Here is a 14,379-nt window from a genome sequence, read left to right on the forward strand (position 1 = left end):
ACCCATATATTCTAATCGATGCATATAGAGATGAGCACACTGTCCGCCACTACCCGTGTCTAGATGAATGTTACGTGCCTGCCTGCTTGTGGTGTCTTCAAAGTGTGCATTCAGCAGAGGGTGCGGGCCCCGGTCTGTGCACGCGGAGCTGCGCGCGCGCCTCTGAGCCGTAAGTTTCACTTTCGAGAGCCTTTGCCGGGAAATGAAAACTTAGGGAGGAGGCGGGAGGGGTGGAGGACGCGCCAATGGCTGTCACTGGTTGGCCCCTCGTGCACGGGCTATATAGTACACACCGCATCTGTGCATGTATGGGAGCCAGAGGCAGGACGGGCAGGGCAGAAGCAGGCAGCAGAGGGCAGAGGGCAGGGCACCCGCCGCAGCGCCGCTCACTCGGTAAGTGTCATGGCTAATGCGTGAAGTGTGCCATTCGCCTACTTGCGAACCCTTTAAACTCCACATGTTGGGCGTCACGTATGCAATTTTTAATTCTTGATCCTAGGCTGTCACGTATAGTGCCATGTATTCATAGACCTGTGCGTCCCTGGTGTCACAATGTCATATGTGGACTATGGAGCTGACTACTTCAGAAGTCTGTCACACACTCCAAATGTCAGACTGTCAGTGTGCTACCAATATCAGTCTGCCCCACAGAACTGTGCATCACGGATGTCAGTGAAACCTTTGTGTTCCCGACGTCAGAAAGAATGACCTCTAGAACTGTGCGCTGCAGGTAGACTGCTTCACAGAACTGTGCATTACTGACGTCAGAGTGCAAACGTACAACTTTGTATTCCTGACGTCAGATTGACTTGTAGAACTGTGTGCTGCAGATGACAGCCTGGCACACAGAAATGTGCTCTACTGATGTCAGAGTGACACACGTAGAACTTTGTGTTCCTAGTGTGAGCCTGGCTCACTGAACTTTGTATTACTGGTGTCAAAATGCACACGTAGAACTGTGTGTTCCTGATCTCAGATTGACATATAGAATTGTTTATTACTGATGTGAAAGTGACACACATAGAACTTCGTATTCCTAATGTGATTGACATTTAGAGATGTAGGCTGCCAGTGTCAGCCTGGCACACAGGACTGTTTATTACTGATGACAACGTACAACTTTGCATTCCTGACGTCAGACTGACATATAGAATTGTGCGCTTCAAATTTCAGCCTGACACACAGAACGGTACATTACTGATGTCAGCGACTCGCGTACATCTTTGTATTCCTGACGTCAGAATGACATATAGAGCTGTGCGCTGCAGATGTCAGCCTGTCACACAGAACTGTGCACTACTGATGTCGGAGTGACACACGTAGAACTTTGTATTGCTTACGTCAGATTGACATAGAGAACATTGTACCGCTGACGTTAGGTTGTCATTTACGCAACTGTGTTCCTGATGCCAGTCTGTCAAATATAGATCCGTGCACTCCAGATGACAAAATGGCATATGTAGAACGACTATTTTTTGATGCCAGACTGTCACGCACATAAGGAACTGTGCACTGCGGCTGTCTGACTGCCACACAGAACCGCGCATTCCTGATGCCAAGCTCTCTCGATTAGAACTGAGCATTCCTGATGTCAGAGTGTCGCATATAGAGCTGTGTATATGATGTCAGACTGTCGCATATAGAGCTGTGTATCCGTTCCTGATGTCAGACTGCCGCATATAGAACTGTGTATATCCATTCCATATGTCAGTGTCGCACAAATAACTGTGTATCTATTCCTGATGTCAGTCGCATAAAGAACTGTGTATCCATTCCTGACGTCAGTGTTGCGTATAGAGCTGTGTATCCATTCCTGATGTCAGAGTGTCACATATAACGCTGTGTATCCATTTCTGATGTTAGAGTGTCGCATATAGAACTGTGTATCCATTCCTGACGTCAGTGTTGCGTATAGAGCTGTGTATCCATTCCTGATGTCAGAGTGTCACGTATAGAACTGTGTATCCATTTCTGATGTCAGAGTGTCACATATAACGCTGTGTATCCATTTCTGATGTTAGAGTGTCGCATATAGAACTGTGTATCCATTCCTGATGTCACTGTCGCATATCGAGCTGTGTATCCATTGCTGATGTCAGGCTGCGCGTATAGAACTGTGTATCCATTCCTGATGTCAGAGTGTCGCGAATAGAACTGTGTATGTGAGAGTGTCGCATATAGATCTGTGTATCCATTCCTGTCAGTGTCGCATATAGAACTGTGTATCCATTCCTGATGTCACTGTCGCATATCGAGCTGTGTATCCATTGCTGAGGTCAGGCTGCGCGTATAGAACTGTGTATCCATTCCTGATGTCCGAGTGTCGCGTATAGAACTGCATATGTGAGTGTCGCATATCTATCTGTGTATCCATTCCTGATGTCAGTGTCGCATTATAGAACTGTGTGTCGCATATAGAACTGTGTATCCATTCCTGATGTTAGACTCGCAGAAACACTTGTGCTGTGCATTTCCAGCGTCAGCACGTCACATTTAGAACGCTGCTTTCTGATATTAGCTTGTCGGCCATAGAACAGTGTATCCAGTCAGTGTTACTTATATAAGTCTTCCTTATGTTAGACTGTCGCGTTTAGAATTGTGCATTTGTGGGGTAACACCGTCACATATAGAACGCTGCACCTCTTAACTTCGACTGCCGCCCATAGGGCTGCGTATCCGCATCGTAAAACTATCACGATTGGAACATAATCATTTCCGGTTAGACTGTCACATATAGAAAGAACCGTATACGGTGTTCGTGACAGTAGGTTGTCACGTGAATGAGACTCTCTCAAAAGTATCTATATGTTGCCGACTCTAATATAGGAGGAATGTCGTTTTAGACTAAACCGCCCCAGACAGATCTTTAGATTCCAGAAGTTAGGGTGCCAAACAGAGCGCGCTTTCAGCAAATTAGACTTTCACCGATAGAGCTGTACACCCCTTACCACGGATGGAGTTACACGTTTCTAATGTTAACCTCTCGCAGTCGGAGCTGTGGTAAGGAATGTACCTGTGGGGGGAGTCTAATATTAGGGATGCACAGCTCCGTCGACATCCCTAATATTAGACTGTCCCATCGGGAGCTGTATTGTTTGGAGTTTAATATGTGCGTTCCTGGTGTTAGCCTCTCGCAGATGGAGCTGTGCATTCCAACTGTTCGACTCTCACACGTGGAGCTGTGCATGCTTGCTATTGAAGTCTCACACCTGAGGCTGAACTTTACTAATGTTAGACTCTCACAGGTGGAGCTGTGCATTCCAGATGTTAGCCTCTGGCAGATGGAGCTGTGCATTCCAAATGTCAGCCTCTCGCAGATGGAGCTGTGCATTCCAAATGTTAGACTCTCACAGGTGGAGCTGTGCATTCCAAATGCTAGATTCTCACGGGGAAGCTGAGCATTCCCGATGTTAGAGTCCTACAGGCGAGGCAGCACATTCCAGATCTTAGACTCACAGAGGGAGCTATACTTTTCTAGTGTTAGCCGCTCACAGACGGAGCTGTGCATTCCATATATTAGATTCACACTGATGGAGCTGTGCTTTCTTGATCTTAGAATCACAAACATAAGGCTTTGCATTCCTGATCTTATACTCGCAGATGGAGTTATACGTTTCTAATGTTAACCTCTTACAGACGGAGCTGTGCATTCCAAATACTAGATTCTCACCGGGGAGCTGTGCATTCCTGATGTTGGAGTTTCACAGATGAGTCTGCTCATTTCGGATCTTAGACTCACAGAGGTCGCATGTTAACCTCTCACAGATGGTGTTATACATTTCTAATGTTGGCCTCTCACAGATGGAGCTGTGCATTTCTATTACTTGACTCTTACAGGAGTTGTACACTTCTAAAGTTAGACTCGCAGAGAGCGGTGCACATTTCTGATGTTAGACTCTCACAGAAGGAGCTGCCCATTCCTGTTCTTAGACTCACAGGTAGAGCTGTACATTTCTGAAGTTAGCTCCTCGCAGATGGAGCTGCACGTCTAATACTAGAGTCTCTGCTCCTAGACTCTTAGATGGAGCTGTACATGTCTGATGTTAGCCTTTTACAGACGAAGCTGTGTATTCCTGATGTGAACCTCTCACAGATGGAGCAGTGCATTTTTTATGTTAGCTTCTCACAGATGGAGCAGTGCATTTTTTATGTTAGCTTCTCACAGATGGGGCTGTGCATTTTTTATGTTAGCTTCTCACAGTTGGAGCTGTGCATTTTTGATATCTGACTCACATAACCAGCTGTACATTTCTGATGTTAGAATCTCGCAGACGGAAGTGCACCTTTCTGTTGTTAGACTTTCCCAGATGGAGCTGTGCATGTCTGGTGTTAGTTTCTCGCAGATGGAGCTGTGCATGTCGGGTGTTAGTTTCTCGCAGATGGAGCTGTGCATGTCGGGTGTTAGTTTCTCGCAGATGGAGTTGTGCATTTTTGATATTTGACTCTCACACAAGCAGCTGTACATTCCTGATGTTAGATCTCCCAGAGGGAAGTGCACATTTTTATTGTTAGTCTTTCACAGACGCAGTTCACATGTTAGACATTTAGAAATGGGGTGTACGTACCTTCATGAGGATAGACTTTCACAGACGGAGCTGCACATTTAAAACGAGTGCATGTTCATGGTGATAGATTTTCACAGATGGCGCTGCACATAAGTGCACATTCATGGTGATAGACTTTCACAGATGGCGGTGCTGCACATACGTGCACATTCATGGTGATAGACTTTCAGAGATGGTGCTGCACGGTTGCACATTCATGGTGATAGACTTTCACAGATGGTGCTGCACGAGTGCATATTCATGGCGATAGACTTCACAGATGGCGCTGCACATGAGTGCACATTCATGGCGATAGACTTTCACAGATGTGCTGCACGAGTGCACATTAATGGTGATAGACTTTCACAGATGTGCTGCACGAGTGCACATTCATGGTGATTGAGTTTCACAGATGTAGCTGCACATGAGTGCACGTTCTTGGTGATAGACTTTAACAGATGGTGCTGCACGAGTGCACATTCATGGTGATAGACTTTCACACGTGGTGCTGCACATTTATGGTGATAGAGTTTCACAGATGTTGCTGCACATTTCTATGTCAGAATCTTACAGATGAATGGACTTTCATGGGGATAGACTTTCCCAGACAGTGCTGAACATTTCTGGTGCTGTCAGACATTTAAAGGTGGATCAGCAGGTTCCCGAGTTTGAGACAAGACTTCGAAAAAACTGTTTTCTGTACTTGTCGGTCGGCCCAGGAGCGTAAAATTATAACCGCCAGGTGTCAACGTGTAGAAAGCGGTTACGCTGTTTTTGGCGGCACGTGGTCTGCCTCGTGCTGGCCTGGGTGACAGTGTGACTCGATCGCGCTCTTTGGCGCGCGCGCGGGCGAGGGCTTCTCTCTCTGTGAAAGCCCAGACACTTAATTAAACATTTCAAAGAGGAAGGGGAATAAAACACCTGAAGGTCAAGTGTCTCAGACGCCGCAGGTGCGAAACAGCGACTCGGCGTGCATCGTGGCACAAACTTACGTCGTCACAAGGACGGTGTCTGCAGCTCGTTTCCATTTCGCTGGGGGGCAGGTGCTTCCTCCGAGGGCCAAACCGCGGAGGTGGCCATCTCAACGCCATGTGACGTCACGCACAGGCAGTGCTGGCGTCTGAGGACCCCTGAGACCGCCGTCCAAGGCTCTGATGTCACTGCTGGTGCACGTCAGAGTTCAGCAGGGAGTGCAAAGATATGGAAAGCGGACATGTCGAGAGGCAAACACTGTTAGGGAAATAACGATGGTAACTAATGTCTATAGCATTTATTAGTATTATTATTACTAGTAATATTAGTATTACTGTTATTATTAACATTGTTATTATTATGAATGTTACTGTTAATATTATCATTACTATTATTATTACTACCTTTACTGTTATTGCTAGTATTACTATTATTATTTGTACCTATAATATTATGACTACTACTATCATTCTTATTACTATTGTTACTATGTTTATTATCATTACTACTGCTCAGGTGCGTAACACCCCTTGGGCTCACCGGGCTTCAGCCCCCCCCCCCCCCGTCGTGTGTGACAGCCCGGCTGAGACAGCCTCGCGGGCTGACGTCCGTCTAATTGCAGTCGCACCCGAGTACTTCACGGGTCTTTAAAAGACCATTTACTCGTTAATGAGGCTTTTGTTGTGTTTTCACCCCTTCTTACAGCCACTCTGCCTATGTCTGGAAGACTTAGCCCCCCCCCCCCGAAATCTTTTTCAGCCCCCCCCCCCCCGAAATTTGGCTCTAGTTGCCCGCCTGCTACTGCTATATTATTATTTTATTATGCCACTGTAGCTGTATTTCCCTTTATAATAATATAATAAATAACCAATGCCATGGTAGAAGTTCTCATTATTATTTTTATTATTTCGTTGTTATTCGTTTTTATTACTGATGCTCGTAGAAGTCTTGTCGGCAGTGGTATTAGGAGCTGTATTTGAATAATAATGATGATAGCAATGACTGGATTTGCCTTTGAAGTAATGCCAGGATTATACATTTGCAGAATAATACATGTTTAATAATTTAGAATTATCCAAAACACAAACACACATTCAATGTAAACCGTACTCTTTTAAGGGGTTAGTGTACATATTTTTTTAATAACGGTAAAGCCGCATATGCAACTTTCATCTTAACACTATTAAGAAACTCAAGCCTTTCCTTCCGCCAGAAGACTTGCAGCCTGCAGTGCAATCCCTGGTGATGTCACGACTGGAATATGGCCTGGCGGCCCTTGCAGGGCTTCCTAAAGCGAGCTGGGCCCCTCTCAGAGCCACGCTCAATGCATCGGCCAGGCTCATCAGTGGCTCCAGAAAACACGATCGCATCACACCTGACCTTTTGCAGCTCAACTGGTTGTCTATTGAAGCCAGGACCCGTTTCAAAATAGCTTGCCTCACACATAAAGCTCTGCATTTCAACACTCCGGCCTATCTGGCGAACAAGCTCGTTCTTTCTGGATCCAGTCGGAACTTAAGAAGTACGTCCACACTACTCTTGAAATCTCCTAAATTAAAAAAGAAAAGTACGCACAAACGTGCTTTCTCCGGCCTTGCACCTAGAATTTGGAACACTCTTCCTACGGAGATGAGATCCTATCCCTCCACTGCCTATTTCAAGAAACAGGCCAAATGGCTTTTCCTGGGTGGACATTAACTGCATCATCATGTGCTCTTTCTCTAGTCTCCTTGTTGACAGATTTGACATTTGTCCCAACGTACCTTTCGCTACGTATTTTTGATTTTTGATTGGATGTTAAACTGTTATTCTACTCTAGGGCCCTTACGGAACTATAATAGATGAATACTTCTTGGGCCGATTACAGATTTGTTATTTACTCTACTTTGCTGTGAAGAGCGACTATATGATTGTTTTACTGAATGCTTTGGGAATTATTTTGCACTATATGAGAAACTGAACTAGTAGGGCCTTCTACCCGGTATCTGACTTTGATTGTTTACTCCATGTTGTTTTACAATGTTGACCTCAACTGTTCTGGGTTCAGGCATGCTTCTGCCTCTGTGTACAGTGCTCTGATACCCGCAAGGGTCATGTTCGTGCTTTATGAAACTTTTCAAATAAATAAATAATAAATAAATGCTCAGAGATTCACTATTTAAACACGCATTGGCAATGCCAGTAGGTCTGGCTTATAACTGAAAGCGTATCTTCTGTCACTGATCAACAAAAATACGCGGTGTCAATCTACCTTAGACTCATGCATTCATTCATCCTTCCACAAACACAATCTTGCATTCACCCACTCATCCAGCCTCAATAAAATACACTGACTCAGCAAGAATAAAAGTAGGAAAAAAATGCCTTGCCTCTATGTAAATGTGGCAGGTATATGATTGCACAAAAAAATAGTTAACAAAAATTAACATTGCAGCGAGTGGCATCTTGGAGTGGAACTGTGTATAGTATATATACAGTGTAAGTAAAATTCATCATTAAAGGACTAATTGCTTCAATATATGTTATTGACATTAAATATTTCATCTCTACTACCTTTATCAGAATATCTAATAATAAACAGATCGGATGTCTGACATCTGACATCTTTAACAAGTAAACATAGCAGGCCTTTGCCCCTCACCAAATAAAATGAAGCCTCCAGTATTGAGCATAACATTTACATGGACTAAAATATTTAATGTGCATTTTACTGTTCAGTAAAAATTGTAAAATTACTGATGCCGCTGACACTGTGACATACTAAGCAAACATAAAGGAGCAGCTTTACTCACATTTCTTGCACTGCGGCACAGCAACACGATTGCTGTGTTGCCTTGTGTGAAAGGGAGAGAGCAGGACATCACCTTGTCTACTAAAAAAAAAAAGTGCTGTTTCCTCTCTCCCTGTACTGCCACACTTTAGGCTGCCATGCACCAGCCCACAAACCCTTGCACCATAGGGCAAGGGTGTGCCTGTTCCACCAAGCAAAGGTTCTGTACTAGATAGGGAGCCTTCTGTTATAAAAACTATGGTTTAATACCTTTCCCACTTTGCATGTGTGGAGTACAGTTTAGCACACATGAAAAGTAGGACAAATGTGGAGAGTGGTTGATTGGAAACGCCCATGTATCACCCCCGCCCTCTTGAAGCAAAGTAGAGCAAATCAGCACAGAATGCTAGTTTACCGTACTTTAGGCAACTTTCGAATGCAAATCATTAGTTGTGTGGAAAGTAAATCCCACCGCAACACAGTGCGCCAGGTTTGTGTTACAAAAGTAAAGCAAACTTGGCACAAAGTGTTAGTGAATCCGGGCACAAGTTTCATTTGAAATGCAGGTGTTGTAATTTATTTATTCATGTTCGATTAATAAAAATCATTACATATTCTTTCACACCATATGGGAGTGCCCCATAATCCAAGAATACTGGAGGCGGTTGATGCGGACGCTATCCCAGTCGGGGGGAGTGTCACTGTTGCCGGAGCCCAGGCGCTGCCTGCTAAATGTGTGGGAACCCAATGATCTTAGCCGCCAGGCTCAGAGCTGGGCTACGCTGGCGGATTGTGATCGCTAAACGGAACATAGCCCAAAAATGGGGGACGGGGGAGGCGCCGTTGCTGTCCGCATGGGGAAGGGACATGGATATGGCTATGCTGGCTGAGCGATCAGTGTTCATAAGGCGGGGGCGCCCCCGAAAATGGGATAAAGTGTGGGGGGCATGGAATAAATATAGAGGGGACATATGCGAACCACCACCAATGCAAGAAGATGAAGCCTCTGACACTTACTGATGATAGGGATTCTGAGGCGAACATTTGGGGCGTGGATGTCAGAAGTGGAAAACTGTGCAGAAGTGCTACTGGAGGGTTGGATGAAGGGTCAAGTGCGATAATGTTATATGATGTGGAACAATTATGTACTCAAATACTAATGCAATGTACTGTTATAAACGAAAATAATAAAATTCTTAAAAAAAAAAAAAAAATCATTACATATGGGTAAAGGGGATGATGCTTTGCCCATAAAAACAGAAAGCCAGTCAGTAATTAAAAGCCACTTAAAAAGTTTTACAAACAATCATTAATAAATGCAGGTGTTCCCTCTCTTAGTGAGGGCCTTAGTATCATTTTTAGACAGGCATACAGGCACCACAGCTCGTACAGTAATAATGAGGCTTTTTACACACATGCTCCCCTTTCATTATTATCTTCAGCTGCAATATAGTTCAGTCCTTCTTTTCATTTGAAACTTCATGTTTGCTCGAAATTTCACAGCCTCAAGGGCGTCAATAATTTTACGATTTTGATTGGATAGAAACATGCTCAAACAATAACATTACTTTTTCCTAATGAAGTCCTAGTGCCAGTCATTAACAGATTAAAAATGGGACACTTTGCATTTTCATTCTGAAACCTTCCATGCGTCTCCTTGCTCCAAATGGCAGTGCTGCTATTGGTGCCTTTGAAAAGTGGCTTGTGACGTGGCCTTAGTCAAGTCAATATATATGAACAATGGTTCCGTAGGGGAAATAGTATTTAGAAAGAAGAAAAATCAATAGAACAAAAACACAGCAATCAATGATCTAGCAAGCAATTAATCTTAAAGACTGAGTAATACTTCAAAAAACGTAACAATTTATTTTTAGTATTTCATGTGAATTTTAAATCATTCATCAACTCCTTTAGATATGTACGAAAAATACAAACGGGCTGTATATACAAAAATATTTACAAAGCAACGACGCAGTGACAAAGTGAATAGGGTGACTCAGTGTGATAGTGCAAAAGTGGATATTTACAATGTTAATAAAATACAAAGGAAGTTGTTTTAACACAAAAAGTCCTCGGCTAATTTATGGATAGGTAATGAGCCTTGTATGGCACACGTCCTGTAATCTGTATGTACAAGGTATTCCAATAAGTGCAGGACTGTGGAACCGTCAACGTTTCGACCCTGTGTCGACCAGTTGTTCTATATGGTCATGTCGGGTCTTCTTCAGGACATTGGGGATGTATAACAGCCCAAATAGCGGTGAAGGGACCGGAGTCAGACAATATGGCGTAGTGGCAGTCAGAGAAGATTACCAATATCACAGAAGGTCTAGGTTCTTCTTCGCCTAGTTAACTACTCTTGTTCTCCTTTTGTCATTCCGGTCAGCGTGCCAGCAATCAGTCACTGACTTCGGGATAATTTATTTAGCAAAGCTGGAGTCTGGGACATCAGCGCGCTTCATACTGACTCCCCGAGACTCCGAGAATACATTTCAAACATCAGTTGAAGTGATATCCTGATGTCCCAGACTCCAGCTTTGCTAAATAAATTATCCCGAAGTCAGTGACTGATTGCTGGCACGCTGACCGGAATGACAAAAGGAGAACAAGAGTAGTTAACTAGGCGAAGAAGAACCTAGACCTTCTGTGATATTGGTAATCTTCTCTGACTGCCACTACGCCATATTGTCTGACTCCGGTCCCTTCACCGCTATTTGGGCTGTTATACATCCCCAATGTCCTGAAGAAGACCCGACATGACCATATAGAACAACTGGTCGACACAGGGTCGAAACGTTGACGGTTCCACAGTCCTGCACTTATTGGAATACCTTGTACATACAGATTACAGGACGTGTGCCATACAAGGCTCATTACCTATCCATAAATTAGCCGAGGACTTTTTGTGTTAAAACAACTTCCTTTGTATTTTATTAACATTGTAAATATCCACTTTTGCACTATCACACTGAGTCACCCTATTCACTTTGTCACTGCGTCGTTGCTTTGTAAATATTTTTGTATATACAGCCCGTTTGTATTTTTCGTACATATCTAAAGGAGTTGATGAATGATTTAAAATTCACATGAAATACTAAAAATAAATTGTTACGTTTTTTGAAGTATTACTCAGTCTTTAAGATTAATTGCTTGCTAGATCATTGATTGCTGTGTTTTTGTTCTATTGATTTTTCTTCTTTCTAAATACTATTTCCCCTACGGAACCATTGTTCATATATATTTACGAGGCCCAGGTTCCTTGGGTTAAAGGGTTACCCCTGTGTACTTAACTCTTAGTCAAGTCAAGTCAGCAATGATGTATAACATGACAGGTTCAACAAGCTTCTTTGTCCCCAGATAGTGCTGTTCCAAAGAGAGCTGGTGGCCTGTAGAACTGGGACCCACACCCACACCCACACAACAGGCCAGGACCCTAGGGGACATCAAACTCACCATGAAAACCCAGATCAACGCGGTATCCTCAGCCTGCTTCCTCACTCTCCGCATGCTCCTAAAAGTCTTCAAGTGGTGACCGGTCAGCACCAGACGCACCGTCACCCAGGCCCTCGTCACCAGCCGTCTGGACTACAGCAACACACTCTACGTAGGAATCACTTCACTCCTGCTAAAGAGCATACAGATCATTCAGAACTCAACCACCAGACTCGTCCTCGATCTCCCCAGCCGGGCCTACATCACCCCACACCTTAGGAAACTCCTCTGGCTCCCCGTCCCAAAAGGTGTCAATTCAAGATGTTAGACAAAAACCATGTACTAAATCCTTGGGTCTAATATGTGCAAAATACTAAAAAATATATGAAACAAGTAAGCCACAAGCTATAACACACAGACCTAGCTGTGAAATGTTCCCTTTTCAGGACGAAATCCCTCACTCACCAAAGGTGACATGCTTCATCATATGAGATTCTCCTCCAAGAGACAACACCTAGTTCCTTTGAGGGCTACAACCCCATCTCTGAGAGGGAGGAGCTCAGGGATGTTTTAAATACCTATTTTTTAGGATATACTAAATCCACATGTGATAAGTAGAATAGTGTGAGCGAGGGCGCAGCGCAAAGAAAATACAAAATGTGCAGGAAGTGTAAATAAAACTAGCTAGGGGGCACACAATATATGTTTTATTCATAAGTACCCACTGCAAGGATTAAAAACAGTGCACCAGCGACATGGATTTAAGTCTCAATAGTATGGTGGAAATATGTGGTCAACATGTTTCAGCCTAAAAATGCCCTTGGATTAGGGCGAGGCTTTCTTCAGGACCTATAAGGATGCTGCTGCTAGAGTGCTAAAGTGAAAAATCAAAAAAGGATACAAGAACCAGAGGTGTTCTTAGTCCAACTGCTCCGGAATATGAAATTACCTAATGGAAACAGAATCCTTTAATCAAATTCTTAAGGCCTGTGGGAAATAAGTATAACTAGTGGCTTAATTCTATTGTAAGTGAAATGAATAACAAGAGAAAACTCTTACCCGCTATTGCTCAGCAAAGAACTCCACCTCAACCTAGCAACCGCTCAGTAATTCAAGATGTTAACCAACACCTACAAGGCCCTGCCCAATCAGAGACCTGCCTACATCAACCACTGTTTGAAATCCGCCCGCCCTCCAGACAACTATGCTGCACCTTCCTCTTCCTCGCCCAGACACCCTGCATCTTCCAGAGCAAGAGAGGCAGACACTCTTTCTCCTGCCTGCTGCAGGGTGCGGGGGAAGTGGCTCCTGTACAAGGCCCCTAAAATCTGCCCACCATTTCCATATTTTATAATGTTTCTGAGGGCACCCTCTCGCCTTAAAAATAGGTTGCTCCTGACCCATACACCAGTCGAGATCAGCTCTCCAAGCGCTCCATTTGGGTGAAGACGGATCCTTCCAAGCCTTTGCAATATCCCTTTTAGCTAGGGTGAGACCCAAGAAGAGTAGATGCCTTTTGTATATATTACCCCCTATCTCATCTGTGATATGCAAAAGAACAAGCCTAGGAGAATGAAGTACAACCCACCCTAAGACCTCAGATAAACAGCGAATGACCCATCTCCAGAACCGGCCCAAGGCTGTACAGCTCCAGGTCGTGTGAAGTAATGTACCCTCCTCACTGTCGCATCTTAGGCACCTGGGGGAGTCTATCATCCCTGCCCTCCAAAGCCGATACCTAGTAAAATATGTGCGGTGCAGGTATTTATGTTGAATAAGCCTGAGATGGGAAGCAATCGCCGCGTATCTCGAGGATTCCAGGGTTTGTTGCCAATCATCGCCATTTTAGGGGCCCAAGTCCATCTGCCACTTATCCCAGAGGGGATCTAAAATCGTTGAAAGATTTATCACTAACGTCTGGTATATCTTTGCGGAGTTATGATCGCCCAAATCCTCCATAAAGACTTTTGCTTCTATAGGGTTGAATTCAGGAAGGGAGTCCAGGTGTGAGATATACGGAGATAAGGCTTGTCTCAATTGCAGGTATTTGTAGAACTGAGTATGTGGCATATCATATTCAAGCCTGAGGTCCTGAAAAGATTTCATCGTTGTGCCCCTCATAACATTGCCCAACATAGAGATACCTATCGCGTCCCACTGTTTAAAGCCTGCTAGCGCAGTCCCTTGTGGCATAAGGCTGCTCTGCCAGAGTGGGGTCTCCCTCGTCAACCGCCGCAGCCACCCCACCGATGCAGTGAATCTGTCCACACACTGAAAACTACCCGGGTAGCTGGCGGCAGCCTACGCTGCTCCCTCGGCACATAGAGCAGTCTGTGTGGCAACATATCTCCCATCAACCATTTTGCCACTCAATATGCCGGGTTGTTGCTTATGCCGTACCACCAATCATTTAGAACCAACAGGTGGGATGCCGCGTGATTCGATTGTAGATCGGGGGTCGCTATACCCACACAAAAGGTTTACTGGAAGCACGTTCTGAGGGACACCCTGGAGGCCTGGTCGTGCCACAAAAATCGGCTCAGCCTGGAGTTTAGTTGTCGGAACCAGGAAGGTGCAATTTGAAAGGGGTGATTCTGTAGTTGGTATAGGGGATGAAGGAGGGATACAATTTTAAATATTGCAGACCTGCCTAGTATAGAG

At 44.4% G+C, this 14,379-nt stretch overlaps 1 protein-coding gene across 4 annotated transcripts in view; it reads left to right on the top strand.

Annotated features, from left to right (window-relative positions):
• The first annotated feature begins 217 nt into the window (after positions 1 to 217).
• USP18 (ubiquitin specific peptidase 18) overlaps positions 218 to 14,379 on the top strand; it is a 183,354-nt gene continuing 169,192 nt past the window's right edge. For 2 of the 4 annotated variants that reach the window (XM_085652114.1, XM_085652113.1), the window contains exon 1: positions 256 to 393. The gene's annotated coding sequence lies outside the window, so the exon portion shown is untranslated. Of the gene's footprint in view, positions 394 to 14,379 lie in introns of all 4 variants that reach the window. The other 2 variants (XM_085652111.1, XM_085652112.1) reach the window with 2 other exon arrangements.

This window comes from Triturus cristatus, chromosome 4_1 (genome assembly GCF_964204655.1).
Source record: "Triturus cristatus chromosome 4_1, aTriCri1.1, whole genome shotgun sequence".
NCBI classification, from domain to species: Eukaryota; Metazoa; Chordata; class Amphibia; order Caudata; family Salamandridae; genus Triturus; species Triturus cristatus.